The 23,042-nt window shown below is 40.5% G+C and overlaps 1 protein-coding gene across 1 annotated transcript in view; it reads right to left on the reverse strand.

Annotated features, from left to right (window-relative positions):
* Positions 1 to 23,042, reverse strand: part of SLC9C1 (solute carrier family 9 member C1) — a 3,253,894-nt gene that overhangs the window by 2,113,975 nt on the left and 1,116,877 nt on the right. The gene's annotated exons all lie outside the window — the stretch shown is intronic.

Below are 23,042 nucleotides of genomic sequence, written 5' to 3' on the forward strand. Positions count from 1 at the left end.
TTTTAACCATATTAGTATTAAAGTGTGTTATGTTAGAAATCAAAAGGTTAATCTCAAAGCCATGAAGTAAAGTAATTGCAAAATAATGTGGAGAACCTTAGCTTTCAGTTGACATAGCACATCCTGAGATGATGAACAAGATACTGAGAAGACAACTGGTAAAGATAAGAGAACAATGCTTGCTTCAACCAGAAAAGAGCTTTCAAAATATATGAACCTTCTGTCACAGCAGCTTCTGGACTAGAGAAACTGTAGGGCAGGCATACAAGATACCACTATTCTAATCCTACAGGAAAATATTGTGAGATCTTGCCAGAAAGGAAAAAAGCAATTACTCAGTGGAGAGAACCAGATCAATGTAAAGAGTCCCCATTATGCTTAGCAACTCAAGAAAACTGTGACGATTTGTATGCCATCTTAGATTGACATGGACCTTGTGATTGTCTGTCAGAATATTGCAAACTGCACAGAAAAGAAACCTTAAATGAATATTTATTAAAAATACCAGCTTTAGACATTCAATACCATCTTGCAAGGTTGGCAGGATCAAATACCTCCATTTTATGTACTGCATTCCTGTTGGGTCATCTAAGACTTTCTGAAGATCACCTTAGTATAGGCTGTGTCTGAAGACTTTAAAACAGTTCTAGATTTAAATGCATTATGGTGTGAGATGAAGTTTATAAGCCCTGCACTTTGATGGAACCCAGATGAACTCCTCACCTGGAGTCTCATAAAGAATATGGGATGGATGGGCAAGACAGTACAGTTGTGTGTATACTGTCACTTAATGGCAGCTCTTCAAGGGAGGAGGGGTCACTGTAGCAGTAAATTACAATATTTGTGTTATTTAGCATTGTTTCTAACTTGTTTTTCCATAGCTGCACAGTCACCCTATGTAGACCAAGGCTGTTTGTACTCCATCAGTAGTAGTTGATATCTAGTAGCTTGTTACTGATGGACAGATTTTGGTTATGTTGACTATGAGGCAATCGTGAATGTAGTTTCATCTCTCATTTCAACCCATCATTGGATCATGGTCTTATGAAGCTTGTTACAACTGGCTACAAAGTCCTAGGCCAAGCCTTTTTCCAAAAACTTCAGATCTCTTTATTTATTGTTTCTTTCCATCTTCAATGAAGAGACTTTTTCCTTTATTAGTTTCATACAGTATCATACCTCTCAACCTCTTAGCCCAAGAAATTTGAACAAAGTCTGACATTATGAGGGTACAAAGGCCCAAAAATAAGAACAGATTTTAAATATTGCTCTTATAAACTTAGAAATTAATTTTCTAAAGTGCATGAAGTCTGAAGCTAAAATGTATGACATTACTTACTAATTTAATTCCTCAGATCATCCCAGCAATTTACCAGAAAAAACAAAAATTTTATGAGGAACAGAACAAAATTCTGAGACAAAAATCTGGACAGTTGAGAGGTATGTACAGTATATTACATTCACATGCAATATGCGCAGTGCACTATATCTGTACAGATCCCCGAATGCACTTTCCACCGAAGCAGAAATCACCCAGCATACTTAACTGAAAGTGCTGTTCACCAAAGCAGCACTTTCGGATAAGTATGCTTGTTGTGCCGGTCAACTATGGTGCGGATAAGGGAAAATTCCCTTTCCCCCACTGTAGTGTGACCTCGGAGTGAAAATATTAAAGTAGGGAGGTGTGGGGGGCACATGGGGGGTGCATGGAGGCTTGCCCCCTGCATAGATGTAGGTTTAATGTTGTTTATTTTTTTTTTAAACATACTTTACCATAAGCGCTTTTTCGGTGAAAGCGCTTTCGGTAAAGTATATTCGGTGATAATGGATTCGGACTTTTGATCAAAAGTCCTAGATCCATCTCATCACTGTTTGGCTGCTTTATTTCCTATCCTATCTCTATCCCTGTGTTGGTTTCCCTTTGGGTTCACCTTATCCTTCCTCCTGTTATGATCTTCACTCTTGTAGAATTCTAATACCTGTTTTCTTTGTTTTTGCAGTTTTCCCTCTCCCTCATTGATCATTCTAGTCAGTTTTCACCATCTCTCTTTGTCTGGGAACTTTTTGTAGAATTCATGCTCCTACACTGCTTTTTGTCCCCTTCCTGTTTTTAGAGATGATGGTTTTAACTGTAGTACTCGGCAGTCTGACCATGTTTATTTTCCTTTCTTTCCAGATACTGCCCTCTTTCTATATCCTCCGTATACAAAATGTCCAAGTTCTCTTCCTTTTGGAATATGTCTACCAATTTCTTTTATGCCTGCTTCAAGACTTCTTGTGCCCACCCAGTGTCCCAAAACATGTGTGTCATTCCTGCTGTTTCCTCCTGACACCTCCAGCATCTATTAACTTCTTTTCTGCTTTCCTTTAACAATCTCATTTGGGTTAAATACCATCTATTCAGTATTCTCAGGCTTTGATCTCCAGCTCCATGTACTTTCTGCATATGCTTTACTCCCTGGACTGTCTTTTAACACTATTGTTCAACTCATTCCATCTCCTTCCCTTTCCTGTCTTATTCATTCTTTCTTCTTCACCCTTGTCCTTCCTTTCCCTTAGTTCTTCATAGATCTGTTTGGTGCTTTGCCTCTCAAACCATGTCCTCTTCCTCCAGAGTACCATCCTTTTTCTTTTCATCCTCTACTTCTGCCTGTTAAGTTCTCCTGTTGTTCTCTTTGTATTCTTTTTCCAGGTCTCTCTCTATACCACATAGTATCACCATTGCTGTATCAACTCCTCCACTGTTTTTAAATCTTTCCAAACCATCCTTTTTTCTCCATACTAAATATTTCTCTTTAGCTATCCCACTTCTAGATTTATTTTCCCTATATTTACTTATCACTCTTCTATTCCCATTGTTTTTTGAGGTTCCATTTACCCTACTTCATGGATTCCAGTTCTTTTAGTGTTGCTTCATTCATGTCCTTTACTAAGTTTGTCCACATCTCATACTTCCTTTCTCTGTTTTGCATAACCTCTTTCTCTTTAGTTTCTAGTCAGTGAATGATGTTATATGCTGGTGCATACAGAGGGATATATGCGAGCCCCACCATTTTCTATTCAATCTCATTTTTGCCTTGCTAACTGTTCTTCACTTGCCTTTATTGACCAAGTCCTCTATGGATTTCTGCATTGGTGTAGCCTTTTGTGCCTCCTAGGGTCTATTTGTATATTTCAGAGAAGATGAAGGATTATTAGTAGCATCATAATCTTTGCTGTATTAATTCTCAAAAGAAATGTATAAGTCTTCTCACCTTCCCTCTGGGGAGTATTCCTTACCTTTTTCCAACTTCCTATAGGTTTCCTCCTATTGTCTCTTTTTCTTCCCACAGATCTTGCACCCTTCAAAGCAGCCTATTTGCTTCTTTTTGTTGTTCTGTTTGTTTCAAGGATGTCAGATCTAGGCCTACCAACATTATCTTTAGAAACAAAATGCACAATTGCTCCTCCTAATTTGCAGCTTTAAAAGCAGACATCTGCTCTTCTCTTTGTTCCTGCTCACTCATATTTCTTTCTGGCTCATTTCTTCATGGGAACACCGCTTTTATCTAAATTTCTGCAAGTATTATCCAGAGCAGTGGGCTTAGGCAGCTATCTTAACTGAGTTGTCTAGTGCCCTCTCAGTCATTGAAAATACTTAGTTACCCCTCTTTTGAAAATGCCCTTATTATTTCTACAAGATTTGGAGAATTACTGCCTGGTCCCAAATATTCCTTTTATACATAAAGTTTTGGGAAAGTGATGTATAGTAAGTTGAATTATCTTCTGGATTCTCGAAGCCTCTTGGATTCTTGAGCATTCAGCTTTTATGTTTTTTTTTTGTTTTCAAACTTCTTAATCAAATGATCACTTAAGACACATACACACATATATTAATAGGAAAGAAAAGCAAACAAACTGTAATCATGTTGATATACATTACGTATTACTTATATATTTCTTTCTTTTTAACAATTATTATTTTTTTCACTCCATTATAAAAACAGGGTCTATAATAGATCACCGAATGCTTAGGTAAGCGAACAGTGATTAATCGACCCCATATAAGTGAAGGCTTACAAAAGCGAACTGTCAGAACAAAAAAAAAAAAAAAAAAAAAAAAGGAAAGCACGTTAAAACATGAGATTAAGTGGGGGGCTTTGCCCCCCACACGCCCCTACTTAAATATACCAACTCCGAGACCGCACTACAGTTCCGAAAATGGCAAAGTAACGAAGTGGCCAAGCGAATTCTTTTCCAGGGAAAGAATTTGCTTACATACCCTTCGATATTTTGCAGTTTTAGTTTTGTCAGTTCGACCAAGACGCATTTGAAAATATGTGTCTTCGGTCTGCTGATAGGAACCCTAAAAATCATATAACTCCTGCCTTCCTTTAAACTCCACCCCACATTCCATTCATTTCTATGTAGTTTGCGCTTTCCCTTCTCTTAAAGATTCTACCTCCAGTTCCTTTATCTCCTTTATAGTATTCAGTACTTCAATTACATTTAGTTTAGATTTTGATTTCCATTTTTTAGTAACTGATTTTTTGGCCATAAACAGCATTACACTTAGTAAAGCCTTACTAAGTTGAGGCCATTCAGATCCTGTGCCTCAGTTCAAAAGAATAATTTCCTTAGTTACATCCATTTGCTTCCCCAACATTTCTGCCAGAGTACTTTGCAGGGAACTTTTAAAATCTGACAACTCATTACAATCCCAAAAGACATGTTCCCAATGAACTCCCTCTTTCCATTACACTTCCAGCATTTGCCATTTACCTGAAGAAAAATTATCTGAAGTCTGCTTGTGGTATAAAATACCTATTCAAGCAGTTCCAAGCCAAAATCCTAAACTTTCATGACTTCGACAAATACCTGGGAGCCATACAGATGATAATCCATTCTTTCTTTGTATCTTGCCTTTTCAGTCTCTCTCCACAATCTTTCCTAACCTCCATTGATTGATTCTTATATTTATCATACAATATTTAGATTCTCTTCTAATTATCCCTTTTTAACAGCCGTTTACGTCCTAGACTTAACTAAAAACTCTACCAGAGATGCTCTTTCACTTACCCTTTTCTTGTTCTTTCTTTGCCTATACACTGATATTAAAGGCAGTCTGTAAACTGCAATCCAAACCTCTACTTGGCTGCATCCCACTCTATTACCTTTCCTTTTCAGGTTATTTGCTACTAATACTTTGGTTTCATTGCCAATTTTCTCCAGTAAATTCCAGCCCTTCTTGCCTATTTTCTATATCCCTACTAGCAGTTATCCCTATTGGGAAAATATCCTTTCTCCATTCCTATGTTGGCTTAGTTCTTATAATATGTTTTGCGAAAGTATGAATATAATTGACATAATACAGAGGTGATTCATTTGCAAAACCTGTGTAAAGGGAATATAGAAGATGGGGGTTTTGGGATATTCACCAGTTGGAAAAAAATGATATTCAAATTTTAAAAAAACAATATCAAGTTTTTAGAAATCAAAAATGTTTTAAAGTGTGTTAAAGAAGAGAGAGACTCAAGATTAAATGGGTTGCCATTTGCATTTTATAAAACTTATAGTGATGATCAGTTCAATACTCTACTGGAAGTGTTGCATGAATGATGGAAAACAAGAATGACAATGGGGCTATTATTGGGTAAGCACTGTCAAATTCTAAAGTTGTCTTTCGGCTTTTCCCGGTTAGGGGTCGCCACGGCGGAACTCCAGTCCGCTAATGATTGGCAGTTGATTTTTACGTACCGGCTTGCCAGGCCTGGCGCACAACCTTCAACGAAGGTACGCCCATTCACGCATGTCTCCACACAGAAGACGCTCTAGCTGAGAATCAAACCGGACAGCGTCTTACTGTGAAGTGACAACGCTACCACAGCACTACCACCGTGGGTTGTCAAATTCTAAAGTAAAGGGAAAAAAACAATGCAGGCTTAACTGGATGCCTACTGCACTGGCAAACACAAATTGTAAGATATTAATTCAGATTTTGCAACTGAGATTGAGCAATGTTTTGAAATACATAGCTAAAGATGAAATTTATGATCTTGCTAAAGAAGATAATGCACCAAAGATTTTGCTGTTAATAAACGAGATGTCTAAACTTACAAGAAAATCTAGGGTATATCGTATGGTGTGATACAGCTAAGGGTTTGATAATTTATCTCATAATGGGATGGTCAAGATATTGAAACAATATGGTCCTGACAGGATTTTTTTGGTTTTATAGAGATGTATTCTAACTCTGTTTTGACAGCTTGTATGACTATCTTTCTTGAAAGAGGAGTTCCCATGTATAACTGAGTAAAGAAATGGTGTGTCATAAGCACTTTACTGTTTGGTCTAGTTATGAATGTGGTGATTACCAAAGGTTAGAAGGAATTTTTTTAAGTTAGCATGCCATGGGGGATGTGATATGATTATACCGACCTAGTTTTCATATCCAATGATATTATTTATGTAGGTGAGAGTGATAACTATATCGGGGTAGTTATGTAATATCTGAAGAATGTCTTGTCATCCATTAATTTATGGCTGAATACAAACAAGTGTATATTTGCTGATTTAAGGGGGTTTGGGTAGGATTTAGTAAACAACAGATAATTATAATTCTATGAATAAATATGGAGGCTGGAGAGCAGCATGAATGGTTTTAAATACTGCAAATGCTACAGAATATAAACGATAAACTTAAAAGGTGGAAAGGATATAGCATGACATAAGAGAAAAAGTTTAACTGAGCAGGTAACTGATATTGGTTAACTGAATTATTATGAAATTGTATATATCCATTTCCTGAGAAGCTGGAAACTGAATTGAGGGAATTTTTTTCCATAATTTGGAGAGCTAGATTAAATATGAAAGATGAATGGGGACTGAATATAACTCATCTCATAATATTTTTGAGTTTCTTGCATTTGAAAATGATTCTCAATACTGGTCTAAATGAGAATGGTTCACTGTGGGATTTATTGAGGAGGTGCTACCAAGAATTCTTCTGAAGCACTGGGAAATAAACATGTAAAGAAAAGGTAAGAAGGACTGTTTTTGCATAAATATTTCAGAAAACATAGCTCAGGTAAATATAGTATTAGAAAACTATGTATTTCAAGTGAAAAGTGATATGACAATTTCTGAAATACATTTTATACTGATAAGAATCAGTTAAAATTAGAGTATTTTACATAGACTATTTATTATGAATCTGGCATGTGGTATTCCTTTTGTAGACTTTCTCACAAAAGATTTCCTGTGACTAGCAAAATGAAATGTAAGGCCAAGAATGAATTGGTATACATGATGGTTACCTGGTTGTTGAGAGAGAATGATATAGCATTTTTTAAATGTCATAGATTCAAACATTTGGGGAAGATGCTAGCATTTGGCAAGAGAAGTCCTCTGTTAAATGCCCCTGTTGAAGACAAGTTGATTTATGCTTATCATAAAAATGTCTATGTGCCAGAAAGCAGTAAGAATGATAACATAGTTGTGGTAGCTGTATCAACATTATGGTAGGGCAGATGCCCTGAGGTTCTTTACAAGTGATTTTATTTTCACTGACTAAAAACATTACATAAACATATAGACACACACACACACACACACACACACACACACACACACACACACACACACACACACACACACACACACACAATATACAGGTCTACTTCTAATAATCAAAAGCCACTTACCCGAAGATGACTTTACCGAGACGACAACACCAAACTGTTACTTTGCCAAACAATCACAAGACCCACAAGGCTCAGCCCTGGAACCTCTCTTGTTCGGTATATATTTCTCGGAAGTACAGGCCAACACAGAAGGACTGTGGCTGACCAAGTTCGCAGATGACTGCAAACTGGGCGCAATAATCAACTCTCCAGCTGACACAAGCATCCTCCAAAAGGGTCTCATAGAAACAGACAACTGGTGCAGAGCCATGGCCTCAAGTTAAATGCCAAAAAGTATATAGTCATCCCCTTTGGCAAAAACAAAGTGCCCAAATTACCACATAGGTGGTAATCCATTAAGTACGGAAGAAGTAATTAGGGACCTGGGGACCCAAGTTGATAGCAATCTCTCATTTGACAACCATGTGGCCAAAGTGGTTAGAAAAACATTCTACATAGCCCACCTAATCATGAAGGGATTCACATCTACATCAGGGGAGGTCATTGTGCCTCTTTACTCATCCCTCATCAGGCCCATAATTGAGTACAATGCCCCTTTTGGGATGTACCTTACCAGACACCTGCAGCAACTGGAAGGACCCCAAAAGTACCTCACCAAGAGGATCAAAGGGCTCAAACAGATGCCATATGCTGCCCGGTTAAAGAAACTCCAGCTCTACTCGGTTGCATACCACCAGCTTAGAGGCGATCTGTGCCTGACGTATAAAGCCATGTCCAACCCGGAATTAATGGACATGCTGCACCTCAGTAAATTCAAATCCCATCGAGCTACGCGCTCGAGGGACTTGAACCTCAGCACAGAAATAAATAGGACATGCTGGAGGGACAGATTCATAACCCAGAGGCTCCCTTCACTCTGGAATAAAATCCCAGTCCAAGTTAGGCAGAGTCCCTCACTGACTCTCTTCAAGAGGAATCTTGATGAGTGGATGGGAGATTGTAGGTTTACCCCAGGTATCACTTCTGTGTCACTGTTAGACAGAGGCACAGTAAACTAAACCTCGAAAAAGGGCATAGTAAAATTCATTTAAATGGGTGGCAAAAGCCAAACACACTCTGGCTAGGCTTACAAATGCCCTAGGGCAGATAGCCTAGTATGAACCTATGAACCTATGAATCACACAACTGAATTTTTTTAACAGGGTAAGTTTGCACTTAGCCAACATGGGAAAATTTGCCCTTTTCCCCATTGTAGTGCGATCCTGAAGTTGGTTTAGTTAGAGGGAAGTGGGGGGTGCAGCCCCCCACATGCCCCCACCTAGATGGGTTTGACATACTGTAGTGGGTTTCTTTGTTGTTTGTTGGCCAAGTGTATGCTTACCCTGTTAAAAAGTTTGGTAGTGTTGATGGTTTAGTAAAGTAACAGTTCAGTGTTGTCTTCTCGGTAAAGCTGTCTTTGGGTAAGTGGCCTTTTGATTATTAGAAGTAACCCCATATATATATATATATATATATATATATATATATATATATATATATATATACACACACACACACACACACACACACACACACACACACACAGATAAACACACATATATATGGGTCTACTTCACTCACCTAAAACTCATTTGACTGACATTCCTTTCACAGAGACCAAATCACCTAAGGTTCACTTCACCTAAAACCCATTTCACTGACATTTAGTAGTGACAGTGTGTAGAGTACTGTCAGGCAAGTAAAAGATATATGTCCTTTTCCCCACTGTAGTGCAATCCTGGAGTTAGTCTATATAGTTAGGGGGTGTGGGGGGGCACAGCCGTCCGGTTTCTGTTAAGAGGGTAAGTAGTGTTTAAGTATTGGAAAGAGTTAGTCATAGGTGTTGTAAGTGTGCATGTCTATGGTTTCAAGTGTAGTAGTTTGAAATTCAGCATTATCTGTTGTCAGTGAAATGAACTTTAGGTGATTTGATCTCTCTGAAATGAATGTTGGTCAAATGTGTTTTAGGTGAAGTGAAGTAGACTGATATATATATCTGTATATGAAACACACACACACACACACACACACACACACACACACACACACACACACACACAAGACCTCTTAGAGTAAGCAACCTGGACAAGTTTGAAATATTGCTCTTACAAACTTAGAAAGTTCATAGAATAACAGGTTTTGCATTAGCATGACTTTTTCTGAAGGATATGAAGTCTAAAACTCAAATGCCTGTTATTGTTTTCCAACTTCAATCTTCAATGATTTGCCACTAATTTGCCAACAAGCCACAATTTTATGAAAAATAAACCAAAAATAAAAGGCAAAAATATTGACATTCTGCGAAAATCTGTACAGTTGAGAGGTATCACACACACACACACACACACACACACACACACACACACACACACACACACACACACACACATACACACAAACATATCAAGAATTCTAAATACCAATCATCAAAAGAACTTCCATCTAAAATTAACAAAAATGGAAACTCTTTGGGGGCTGTGCCTCCACACCCCCTGCTAATTATATACACCGAGTCTGAGATCGCACAACAGCCAGGTGAGGGCAAATTCCCTTACCCTGATACACCATGATCCCATAGAAAACATAGCAACAAAAAGTCCATTGAAAGCAATGTTTATTTATGTGTGTTCGCTGTTATTTACAGCCTGAAAAAATAAATATTTAAATGAACGCTAAGTGTTTGAGGTTATAACTATATATATATATATATATATATATATATATATATATATATATATATATATATATATATATAAAACATTAGGATGGTTTTATGTTATATGGGTATGATAGCTGCACTGTTAATAATGTAGCCTTCTCTTTTCAATAACTGCTATGAGAACTTTATGACCCCCTGAGCTTCCGCCAGGCTAGGTAAATGGAATCTTACAGGTAAACAAACTACTATGATTTCCTGTTACAATTACACTTCCCAAACAATACTGATGCAAGCTGCATGAGGAATAACATAACTACTGACTACAGTTGAATAGCAGAATTGTACTGCCAGTGATTTGAGGAAGGTAAGAAAAAAAAGAAGTTATGTACTTACCATAACATTCCATCTTTGTTGTCCATTTTTGTTCTTCTTCAACTGTTGTGGTTTGGACCCAATCCTCAGATCCAACTCAGCCATTACTAAAGCTCATGGTAATCAAAAAGCTCTTGAGCTTCTCCCTTACCCATAATGCATCAACCCTTAATATACCCCAGCTCTTGTTTGCTGATCTGATGTTGTCAATTTTCAGTGTATCCTCAATTGTTGGGATGGAGTCACCAGCTACCTAAAATCCTGGGTGGACCCTAAGGAAGGATACTCCTGAGCACAGTTGAGTTGATGGCTGCTCTTCACCTCAAGATCAGATCCAGTTTGTAATGAGTGATAAAGGTATGAGGGTTTGCCAAGTTGCAGCAGCACATATATCGCCCATGGAAGCTGTAGGTAGAAAGACTGAAGAAGTCTCCATGGACCTAGTTGAGTGGGATATTAGAGGTTTTGTCAAGGTTAGAACCAACTTGTTATAGATAAATGAAATGTAATCCATCACCCATCTGGCTAAAGTTACCTTTGCAACTGGTTTGCCCAATTTCAAATCTACAAAGGACATGAATAATTGATCTGTCTTCTTAATTTCTTTTGTCCTATGCAAGTAAAAATGTAATTGTCTATAAACATCCAACAAATGCAACATATATTCCCCTTTGTTAGCAAATTTAGGAAAGAATACTGGCAAATTAATGGACTGATTGATACTGGATTATGACACTACCTTAGGAAGGAAAGATGCATTGGTACGTAAAGTGACTCTATGCTTAAGAAAGATCAAGTAGGAAGGCTTAGATGGCAATGCTTGAAGTTCTGAAATTCTTCTTGCAGAGGTAATGGCCACTAGAAAGACAGTTTTCCATGTCAGGAACTTAAGATCACATTTAGCTACTGGTTCAAATGGAGGGTGAATTAAGGCCTGCAGTACCAAGTTCAAATCTCATGGTGGAGTAGAATCTTTATACAGGGGTCTCAGCAGGAGTATGCCTCTCAAACATGTTTTATAAATTTTAGAAGAGGCCACAGAAGAATTTTCAAATCCAATATGAAAGTTAGATATTGCTGCTAATTCAACCTTAATCGTTGAGTAGCTAGCCCCTTCATTAAAAACTGTTGCCAAAAATTCAAGTATGCTATGTATCACAGCTGAGAAGGGGTCAACATGTTTTTGTTGTGCCCAGCAAATGAACATTTACCATTTACTTGTATAAAGTTTTCTTGTAGAAGGCGTATTGGAAGATAAAAGTATATGACGGACGGTGAAGACAGCATCAATTGTCTGGCTATTAATGGAACTGGAGCTTGAGGTTTGAGATATTCAGATGAATTATACCAGTCAAGTGTAACTGAAGGTCTGTAATTGGATCCAGGATCCAAAGGTGGCAAAGAAGATGAGGCCATAGGAAGGGGAACCAAATCTGTCAAGGCCAGTAAGGTGCAATGAAGATGACCCTGCTCTTCAACTTGGCAGCTTTCTGCAGGAAGTGTGGAATTAGTGGAATCAGCGGGTAAGCATAAAGTAGACTGAGGGGTCAGTCATGGAGTAGAACATCCCTCTGTGATTTCCCTAGGGGAAGGATTAGGTCAAAGTAGCTGCTGCATTTGTTGTTTATGGGAGAAGCAAAAAGATTGCAGCAAGGGTGGCCCCAGTGACAGAAAATCATTCCTGTCACTTTCATGTTGAGAAATCACTCATGAGGTAGAAGAATGGACCTGCTCAGTTTGTTTGCTATCATGCTGGACTTCTGTGGAAAGTGTGTTTCTATAAGAAAGAGGTTGGATGAAATTGCCCATTGCCACACAATGAGTGCTTCTCAACACAAGGGGTAAGATTTGGTTCCTCCTTGTTTGTTGATGTACCAAACTACTGACATATTGTCTGTTTGAATCTCAAGTGTCCCTAAAGGGACAGCATCCTGGAAAGCCTGCAGCACAAAGAGCACTGCTCTCATCTCTAGGACACTGACATGCAAATTTGCCTCTTTGGAGGTACAAGTGCCTTGGACTGTTTTCCACCAGGAAGTGTCTCCCCTGACCCAATCTGGGAAGTGTTCATGGTCACTATGGACTTTGTTTGGGGGAGAATGAAAGGACGGCCCTTTTGAACCTGATCTGACCGAATCCACCACCACAGGTATCTCTTTCTTGCCTGAGTGATTCATATTTGTGCTTACATGCACTGGTAAAGAACTGACCACAGTGTTGCTAGCATCCATTGAAGAATTCTCATATGAAATCTTGATAGAAACTAAGATTATGGCAGCTGACATTGACCCAAAGGCTTGAAGCATCAACTGGGATGAAATCTTGTTATTGCATATTATTTTCATGATCTGGAATCTGATAGTCTGAATTCTTGAGAGAGGAACACAGGCTGTCACTGTCATCATTTTGAAGACTGCTCCTATGAATTCCAAAGTTTGTGTTGGTTGTAGATGAGACTTCTCATAATTTATGGTTATTCCCAGATGAGAGCAAATATAAAGTACCTGATCTCTTGCTCTTGTTAGTAAATACCTGGTCGGGGCAGTAATGAGCCAGTAGTCTAGGTATGGAAACCCTCAGAATTCTTGCAGTTTCACATGAGCTCTGGTCACTGCCATGCATTTGGTGAACATCCTGGGGGCTGAGGTGAGGCCAAAGGGCAGTGCTCTGAAGTGGTAGTAACTGGTTCCCAACTAGAAGTGTAACTAACTTCTGGATTGTCTGTTTATTTTTATGTGATAGTAAGCATCCTAAAGGTCAACAGAGCACATCCAGTCATCCTTGCCTATAAAAGGCAGAATGGACTGAACCATGACTATCTGTAACTTTGTGTATCAAACTGCTTTGTTCAAGTTGCTGAGATCCAAAATTGGTCTCCATTCCCCTGTTTTCTTTGGTAATAAAAAAAATCTTCAGTAAGTTCTGGATTATATGTGGTCTGGTGGGAATTCTTGGAGGACTCTTTTTCTACCAGCATTTGTATTTTGAGTGCTGCTGCCTTCCTCTGACTGGGTGGAACACTGGAGATTCTGCCTACGGATGGAGGTGGAACAGAAAAAGGAATTATATAGCCTCTGGAAATAATCCTCTGCACCCAAGTGTATCTTGTTATATCTAGCCAGGTTCTCTGGTGCAGGGATAGTTGGCTCCCCGATTGCCTCCAGAGGGGGACAATCAGGCCTCCTTTCAGGAGTGCTGACAGGGTCTATCACAGAAAGAATCTCTGGACCCCTGATTTTGTGGGCCTCCTCTGCCACATGGGCATTGTTATCCATTAGAGTTCCCCCCTCTGCCCGATTGTTATCCATTAGAGTTCCCCCCTCTGCCCGTAGGGGAACTATCTCCATGTGTGTCCTGGAAAGGACCCTGGGACTTTCTGAACCATATTTTCTGACCATCTCATTGATTCTTAGAAAAGGAAATTTCAGGGGTCAAAAATGTACACCCACTGCAGAGATGGTCTTTCCATCCTTTTCACACTTGAATAATGTGTCCTTCACTTTTGGGCCAAACAAGGAACTGCTGTCAAAGGGAGCACTGATGAATGAAGACTTGAAAGGCTCTGCAAAATCAGATATGTGCATCCAGGCATGTTGCCTAATGGATATGCCTGAACCTGCTATCCTTGAGGCTCCTTTGGCTGCATGTGAGATAAGCCTCATGGATGAATTTGAAATGGATTGAAGGGTAGCCAACTGAGAGGCTACAGATAATTCAGCCTCACTACTACTTATGTTGGAAAGGGATTTTGATAGTTCCTTGACCAAGTCCCTTTATAGTCTGGTAGAATGTGCCAAACAGTTAGTGACATAAAGGTAAAGGTCAATGGCACATACACATGCTTCCCAAACCTGTCCATTGCCCCAGACTCCCTGTTAGGGGGATGAACACAGGAACTTTGTTCAGCAAGTTCCTTCTTGGTGGCTGCTGTGATGACCATGGCATCCACGGGCACCCCATTATACCAGAATTCCTTCCTGAGAGGTGAAGCCAGAATCTGATCTGGCCTCTTAGGGATCAGCTCAACTGAGTCAGGCTCGTTCCACTCCCACTGAGAGACCAAATCAATAAGCTTGTCGGTAGGCAGAGTAACCCAGGAGGTAGACGGGCCAGCTCCTAAGGCCTCCAAAAACACTGATTCCTCTGGTGAAGTGTTGCTGAAGGACTAACCACCTCTCTGGTTAAGGATCTCCAGGATGTATTCAAATGAGATGTCTTCTGGAGGTAATCGTGAGGACCCTTCTCCTTCATTAAAATCATTATCCTCAGTGACTGACTTTTGCAGAGAGTCCAAGTGCCTCCTCTTGCACTTTCTCTTTCTAAGGACTTTTTCAGTGGAATGCTTCAATGAAGTGTCAGAAGAGATCATAAGATTCTACTGGGTGGTCTGAGGGTCTTGAGATGACTGTCCCTGTGGTGTAGAATGATGTGGCTCCAAGGGAACAGACATTTGGGAACTAGACTGGATATCCAAAGGGGTAGGAGCTGCCCATCATGACAGAGCAGAGAATACTTTCCTCACTACCTTGAAGGCAGACTGCTCTGGAGAGGAGGAAGGCATTGACCCAGAGAAGGCAAGCTTCTGGGCCACTGCTTCCCTCTGCCCCAACAGCAATCTCACTGAGAAGGAAGTCAGAGCTGAGCTATCCAACGCCAAAGCTCCATGGGGCAGGGATGGCTCAGAAAACTTCAAAGTTGACTCCAACACCCTGGAGCCAACAAGGAATCTTCGGCTGTGAGAGTCATCTAGATCCAAAGATGTTGGAGCCGATGCACTCAGAGAAACCTTTGGATCTAAAGATAGGGTTATCTTTGGATCTGAGCCAGATGGACCAGGAAGGTTTGGATGCAGGGACTCTAAAGCAACCAGAGGGATCAGAAAAGGAGCAAGTAGTGGTGGTGTGGTAGATGGATGGGCTTCCTGACCCAAGGTGGTAGGAACTGGTAAAACACCCATCTGTATCTGCATTGAGGGAAATTTCCTCATCATTCTGTTCACATCTTCTTTAGTCAAACTTCTGGGGGAATGAGACAATGCAAGGGATGATGACTTAGATCGATGCCTTTCCAAAAAAGGGAAGGGAACCCTGGAAGTCACTGGGTCATATACAGGAGAATACCTAGTTCTAGAAAGGCTTGTCAGATCCAAAGCAGTTGGATCAGTAGATTTCCTCATCAGATTCAAGGATGATGGATCCATTGATTTGTTCTGAGGATGCAAACGAGAGTGTCCTTGAACTGGTTTCCTAGCCATTCTTGGTCTTTGTCATGGCAGATCCAAAGATGGAGTAGAGGACCTAGGAGACATAGACTTTGGTGGATTGCGACCTAGAAATAGCTTTGCCAAAGGAAGATGGAAGCAGTCCTTTAAGAATCAACATATTCTTTCTATTGGCAACTGCCCTGGTATTGAAGTTTTTGCATATAGTACAATCCTCCTGGAGATGTTGAGTGCCCAAACAGTAAACATGAAGTGTATGAGCATCCAAAAGGAGCAATTTGTGCCCACATTTTTGACACTTCTTGAAACCAGATGATCCTTTTGCAGACATACCAATGAGAAAAGGGAGGCAGTGAAGAAAGATCTTTTTTTTTTTTTTTTTTAGGTAGGCAAAAGGGAAATACCAACAATGGTTCCCTATCAGAAGACCAAAGACGCATTCTTTTGAATGCGTCTTGGTCGAACTCAAAAGCCTGAAACCGCAAAATATCGAAGTGGCTTTTAAGCAAATTCTTCCTTGGAAAAGAATTTGCTTGGCCGCTTCATTACTTTGCCGTTTTTGGCACTGGAGTGCAGCCTCAGAGTTGGTATATTTAAGTAGGGTGGGTGTGGGGGGCACAGCCCCCACTTAATATAATGTTTAAAGTGTTTTATTATTTTTTTTTTGTTGTTGGAACAGTGTTTTTTTTTCCCTAGGAAAAAAAAATCACTGTTCTGACAGTTCAAAATTGTAAGCTTTCGCTTACATAGGGTCAATTAATCACCGTTCACTTTTTTAAACATTCAGTGATCTAATACAGACCTGAAAGACTGCACTAGCATACAGAAATAGAGAGAAACAGGGAACTAGTTGGCAATGATGGTAAACAAGAATTACAAAAATGTAATAAGGGTAAGGAAGAAATACACTAATAAGAATTATAAGGAAAAACAATTTAAGGGAGAATATGAAAAAACACACTCATCTGAAGGAAAACTCAAGAGCTAAGGCTTACCATGTCTCTTAGTAAAAAGCGGCAAACGAGAGCTGCGGTATGTCAGGGGTTGGTGCATTATCAGTAAGGGAGAAGCTTCAAGAGCTTTTTGTTTACCATGAGCTTTAGTAATGGCTGAGTCTGATCTGAGGGTTGGATCTGAACCTCAACAATTGAGGACAGAATGAAAATTGACATCAGATCAAAAGTTATGTACTCACTATTAATGATGCATCTGTGTTTGTTTCCTACCCTCTTCAACTCATGGGTTTTGGATTCAACTTTGGATCCATCTTCAGCCACTTTTTCCAAACTAGGGTCCATAGCTCAGGCTCCTTCCCTTACCCATAGTCCCCTTTAAACCCCACATAACCTCAAATCAAGTTTGCCCTCTGTTCTAAGGAACACTAGGGACTTAATGTGATATGAAAAGAGTACTTCAAGTGCTTGTTGATAAAAACTTTTTGTTTTTAATCAGGGAATCAAAATATGTTATTAATGAAATGATCATTTTAAGTTATCCAATGTAATGTGGTGAGGGGTTATATAAAAGCAGGTAGGATGTGGTATAATTAGATTCTGAAGAAGTTTCCTGTATTGGATACAAAAGCACTTAATCTGTGTACTACAATAAAGCTGTTCATGATTTTTATACTATCTGGCTCACTTTGGATTTATTTTCACTCTAGCGAGTGAATTACTTTACTGGGACTGCCTTTATTGGGACCTGGTGCCTTATCGAGAGTTACTCTGTGGTTAATGGTGCATTTTTCTCCAGTAGTTCCATTTTTTGGTTATTGGTTGCTTTACTAACCATGTGGTATCCCAAAATAAAATCAAAGCATAACAGTGTATACAGTGGTATAACAATAGGTAATAGATAGTTAGATCTGGAGCAGAGGTAGGGGAAAAGATTGTTAGAGTATACTCACAGGTTGTACCAGACGAGTGTATAAATATCTTCCATAATATCTACTCTGGGGATACAGTCCCCAACTGCTTGAAATCCAGGGTTGTCATCACAGAAGGATATCACAGAAAATGGCAGAGATGTCCCTGGAGAAAATATTCAATTTGTAATGAGTTATAAATGTGTGAGCATTGTCTCAGATGGCCAAAGCACAGATATCATCTACTGAATCCATATATAAAAATGCAGAAGAAGTTTAAATAGATGTTGTTGAATGTGCTCTTGGGGTCCTTGGCAGTGCCATTATTTTATCTTCAATCAGAGAGCTATCTGGCTAAAGATATTTTGACACTGGCTTCCCCAATTTTGCCTGACGGGTTTTCTTTTGTGAAGACAGAAACTGAGTTATCTATGTACATCCAGCAATTGAAGCATATATTTTGACTTGTTAGTGAAATTGGGAAAAAACTGGCAAATTAATAGTCTGGTTAAGTACTGCCTCTAAATCAGCCTTTGGCAAGAAAGAGGGATGGTACACAAGGAAACTCTGTCTTTATGAAAAATTAGGTATGGTGGTTGGTAGGACAGGGACTGGAGTTCAGACACTCATCTGGCTGTAGTAATGGAAACTAGAAAAATGGCCTTCCAAGATAGGAATTTTAGGTCCAGTTTGGATGCCTGTTCATAGGGGGACTGAGTCAAAGCCTGTAGAGGCATGGTAAGCTCTCAAGGTGGAGTGGGGTCCTTAATAGAAGGTCAAAGGAGAAATCTACCTTAGGAAAAGCTTTGCATAATCTGAGAAAAGCCAAGAAAGAGCAATTGTTGCTAGTATGAAATGGCTGCTGGATGCACCTTGATCGTGTAATACTGGCTGCATTGTGGAATCCAAGACTGCTGGGATGGAAACTGAGAATGGATCTAAATTTCCCTCATAAGCCCAAACTGAAAACCTTTTCCATTTGCTCTTATATGACTTGCTGGTTGAAGTCTTCTGGGAGGATGTGAGAATGTGAAGGACCTGGGAAGGGAGCCTGGACTGCCTAGACACCATTGGAAGAGGAGAAACCATGCAGTGAGCTTGATGGCTTGAATGTTGGGCTGAGGTAAGGCAGATGGGTGAGACAGGAGATCTGGGACTTGGTCCAGAACCCAATGAGGGTGTACCAACTGTGGTTAGAGGAAGGGGAACCACATTTGTCAAGGTGAGACTAGGGCAACGAGAATGACTTTGCTCTTCCATTGGGATACTTTCTGAAGAAATTTTGGAATAAGAGACCGGGGGGGGGCGTGGAGTAGAGCATCTCTTGGTGACTCCCCCTGGATGAATCAGGGATAAGTACCTGCTGCACTTGAAACTGTGGGGAGAGGCAAATAGATCACAACATGGTTGGCTCCATTAACAAAATATCAGCTTCTTCACTAATGAATTTAGAGACCACTCATGAGGCCATAGAAAATATCTGCTCAGTTTGTATTCTAAAATGTTGGACTTTCCAAGAATGTGTGTTGTGATTGGAAAGCAGATGGAAGAGACAGCCCACTGCCACACTCTCATTGCTACTCGACACAAGGGGTAAGGATGGGGTCACTCCATTTATTGATGTACCAAACCACTGACATGTTATCTGTCGGCATAGCAATCAGCCCCAGAGGAAGAACGCCCTAGAATCTCTCAGCTTCTCAGCATTGATATGCAAAGTGGTATCTGATGGGGACCACATGCCTTGAACTGTCTTTTCCAGGTAATGCCCCTCACTGCAGCTGGGATGTACATGTAATCACTGTGGTCTTTGGTAAGGGTAAAACAAAGGGACGTCCCGGAGACACCTCTGGGATTTGGATCCACAATGATACATGTTCCCTGCAAATACTGGTGATCTGTATAAGGAAATTCATGGGTTGTTGCCTTATTGACCATTGTACCGCTGATGTCCACTGAAGTACTCTCATGTGAAAATTCATCAGTGGGACAAGAGTAACTGATGCAGCCAGGGATCCTAGGAGCTGTAAAACCAACCTAGCGAGGGGTGTCTGAAGAGATAGAAATTTCAAGGCTTGACTTTGTAGAATGGACGGTCTTGGCTGTGAAAGTCTTACTATCTGGAAGACAGTGTCTTAATATGTGTCTATGAACTCCAGGACTTGTGTAGGGCAAAGATGTGACTTGTCATAACTGACTATAATGCTCAGACTGCAGCAGAGATGGAACAAGTAAACTCTAATGTGAATCAGAAGATGCTTGGTGGGGGTGGTGAAGAGCCAGTCATTGAGGTAAGGGAACACCTGGAATCCTAGCAGTCTCAAGTGAGCTGTGATCACTGCCATGGACTTGCTGAACACCTAATGGGCTGTGATGAGACCAAAGGGCAGGGCACTGAACTGAAAATGACAAGCTCCCAGTCAGAAGTAAAGAAATCTCAAGGATTGTCTGTCTATTTTGATGTTGTAGTAAGCATCCTGGGAGTCTGTCAAACCCATCCAATTGTCCTTCTGCAATAGTGGAAGAATGGACTAAACAATGACCATTTGAAACTTCAGGTATTTGACAAACAAGTTTGAGTGGCTTAGATCCAATATTTGCCTGATGTCCCCATTTTACTTTGGCACCAAAAAGAACCTTGAATAAGTTCTGAACCCTTGCTGGTATGGAGGGACCTTTTATTAGCAGCTTTTGAATTTCTAATGTTGCATCTTTTCTCCAGTGGGTGGCACTTTGGGTAACTTTGTCAATATGTTTGGAGAAGATGGAAAAAAGTGACTATAGTAGCCTCTGGTAATAACTGTCCACACACAGACAACTTTGGTGATGAACACCCAGGCCTCTTGTCGCAGAGATAAGTGCCCCCCACCTGCCTCTAGAGTGCAGCAGCTGGATGATCCCTTAGGAGCGCTGGTAAGACTTCTCAGTGAAAGGAGCTAAGGAGCTCTGAAACCTTGATTTTATGGGCCTCCTGTGCCTTGTGGGTGCCATCTATTATTAGAGTTTCCTCCTCTGCATTGGGAAGATCCATCTCCTCAGGAGACTTGGGAAAACCTCAAGGATTTTCAGAATCACATCTTTCTTCCCCCTTTCTGATTCTGGGAGAAAGTCTTCTGGGGTAAAAAAAAATGTATTCCTATGGCAGACAGAGTTTCCCTATCTTGTTTGCTCCTAAAAAGGCTTTTCTTTAATCTTGGGTCCAAAAAGTGTTGAATCATCAAAGAGAACATTGATGAAAGATGACTTAAAAGGTTCCAGAAAGTCTCATAGGCACATACAGGCATGCCTCTGAAAAGTAATGCTTGAACCCACAGCTCTAGAAGCACTTTCCATCACATGAGAGATCAGACATATGGAGGTGTTTGAGATGGACTGGAGGGTGGTCAGCTGTGAATACATGGTTTCTTCTCATTCTCAGACATGGACCCAGTGAGAGTCTTAGAAAGTTTTTAGTCAAGTCCCACTGAAATCTTGCAAGGTGTGCAAAATAGTTCAGTGACTGTAGAAAAAAAAGTTGCTGAAGCACAGACTTGCTTCCCATATCTGTCAAAAGCCCTGGACTCAGTATCAGGGGGACAGACAGTTGGACTCTCTTCAGTGAGTTCCTTCTTAGTTTCTGCCACCACCATCACAGCATCAACCAGAGGACCCTTTCTCCAATGGGCACAGTTTTTTGTTTCTACTAAATATTTATTGGGTTTCATTGGGATAAGCTCTGCCAAGTCCGGATCCCCCCATGCCCTATGAGAGATAAGATTGATTATTTAATCCACTGGGTATACCACCCAGGAAGAAACTTAGCCTGCACTGAATGCCATGAAGAAAATAGTCTTCTTCTATGAAGGAGATTCAGAAGACCAATCACCTTTGTGTCTCAGAAGCTTGAGAATCTCTCTGAATGAGTGTCCTCAAGGGGTGATATGGGGGAGCTTCTCCCCTTCCTCAAAGTCTGTGTCTTCTGTTAGTGACTCCTGTGGTGAGTTGAAGTGTTTCCTTTTACACTTGTGCTTCCAAGGAGCTTCCATGGGGGATGATCCAAGGAAGACTCATAAGACTGTGGGAGATCCTACAGAGGACTGCCTCAAAGCTAGTTCAGAGCAACTGTTCCAATGGGATGGAATGAGCAGGGTCAGAAACCAGGGCAGGCAGTTGTGGAGTGGGAAGAGAACCTGAGAAGGGCAGGGATGTCCTGAAGAGGATAATGCTTTCTTCACTCCTGTAAAGGCTGGAGCCAAGAGTGATCCCAAAACCACCCAATCTGGAACCGAAGCCACCTGGCCGGTGGGGGGGGGGGGGTCCAGGGAATTTCACTGATCCTGTCTTTAAGCAGAAGTACGAGTTTAGCTATCTAATGTGGAAGCTCTGACATTGACCCCCAACCCATGGATCTGGTGCTGAAGCTACATCTCTGAGACCAATCTGGCTCTAACAGCACTGGCACCGGTTGGATCAGAGATGATGCTGGAGTTGACTAAGGCCATAACTTCAGATTCAGTTAGGGAACCCCAGGAATCTCAGGTTTGATACTTCCAAAACCAGGGTCATAGTGGACTAAGAGCAGCTAAAGGGATCTGGGATGGTCCAGAGCACATGCATCTAATGGGAGTCACAGCTGGAAGGACTCCTAACTGAATTTGGGTCCTGAGGAATTTCTTCATCATTCTGTCCACATCTACTTCAGAGAGACTTCTGGTAGACCTGAAAGAAGAGGAAGATGATGTGGGGGTCAAGAAACCTTAAAAGGGGCCTCTTGAAGAACAGGTGAATGTAGCCTACAAACAACTGGCTCCAGTGTGAACTGAGGGTCCCTTCAAGAAGGGGTTCTAAAAAAAGAATGTGTCAGATCCAATGGAGTGATTGGATCTGAAGTCTGTTGGATCTTAGAAGGTGGAGCTGAAGCCGGGACCACTTCTCCTTAGACAGATCTTTAGACTTTCCCCCTTGTCCCTTTTAGATTTCTCCACAAGCTTCTTGGTGGAGGGAAACACTCCAGACATAGATGCTGAAAAGGAAGGAAAAAGACCCTTCAAAAAGAGCTTGTTTCTATGTTCAACCAAAGCCCTGTGGTTGAAGGCAGAGCTGCATATATCAATCTGTTTCCAAATGACTGGCTCTCAAACAATAGACACATTTGGAATGAACATCTGAATTGTAGATTTTGTGTCCACAAGAGGCAGACTTCTTGAAGCCAATAGGTTTATCGGCCATGACTAACTGAAAAACACCACAGAAAAATAACCTAGATAAAGCACACATTTAAGAGGA

The sequence above is a fragment of the Protopterus annectens genome, chromosome 3.part0 (assembly GCF_019279795.1).
Source record: "Protopterus annectens isolate FY-2018-M chromosome 3.part0, PAN1.0, whole genome shotgun sequence".
Taxonomy (NCBI): Eukaryota; Metazoa; Chordata; order Ceratodontiformes; family Protopteridae; genus Protopterus; species Protopterus annectens.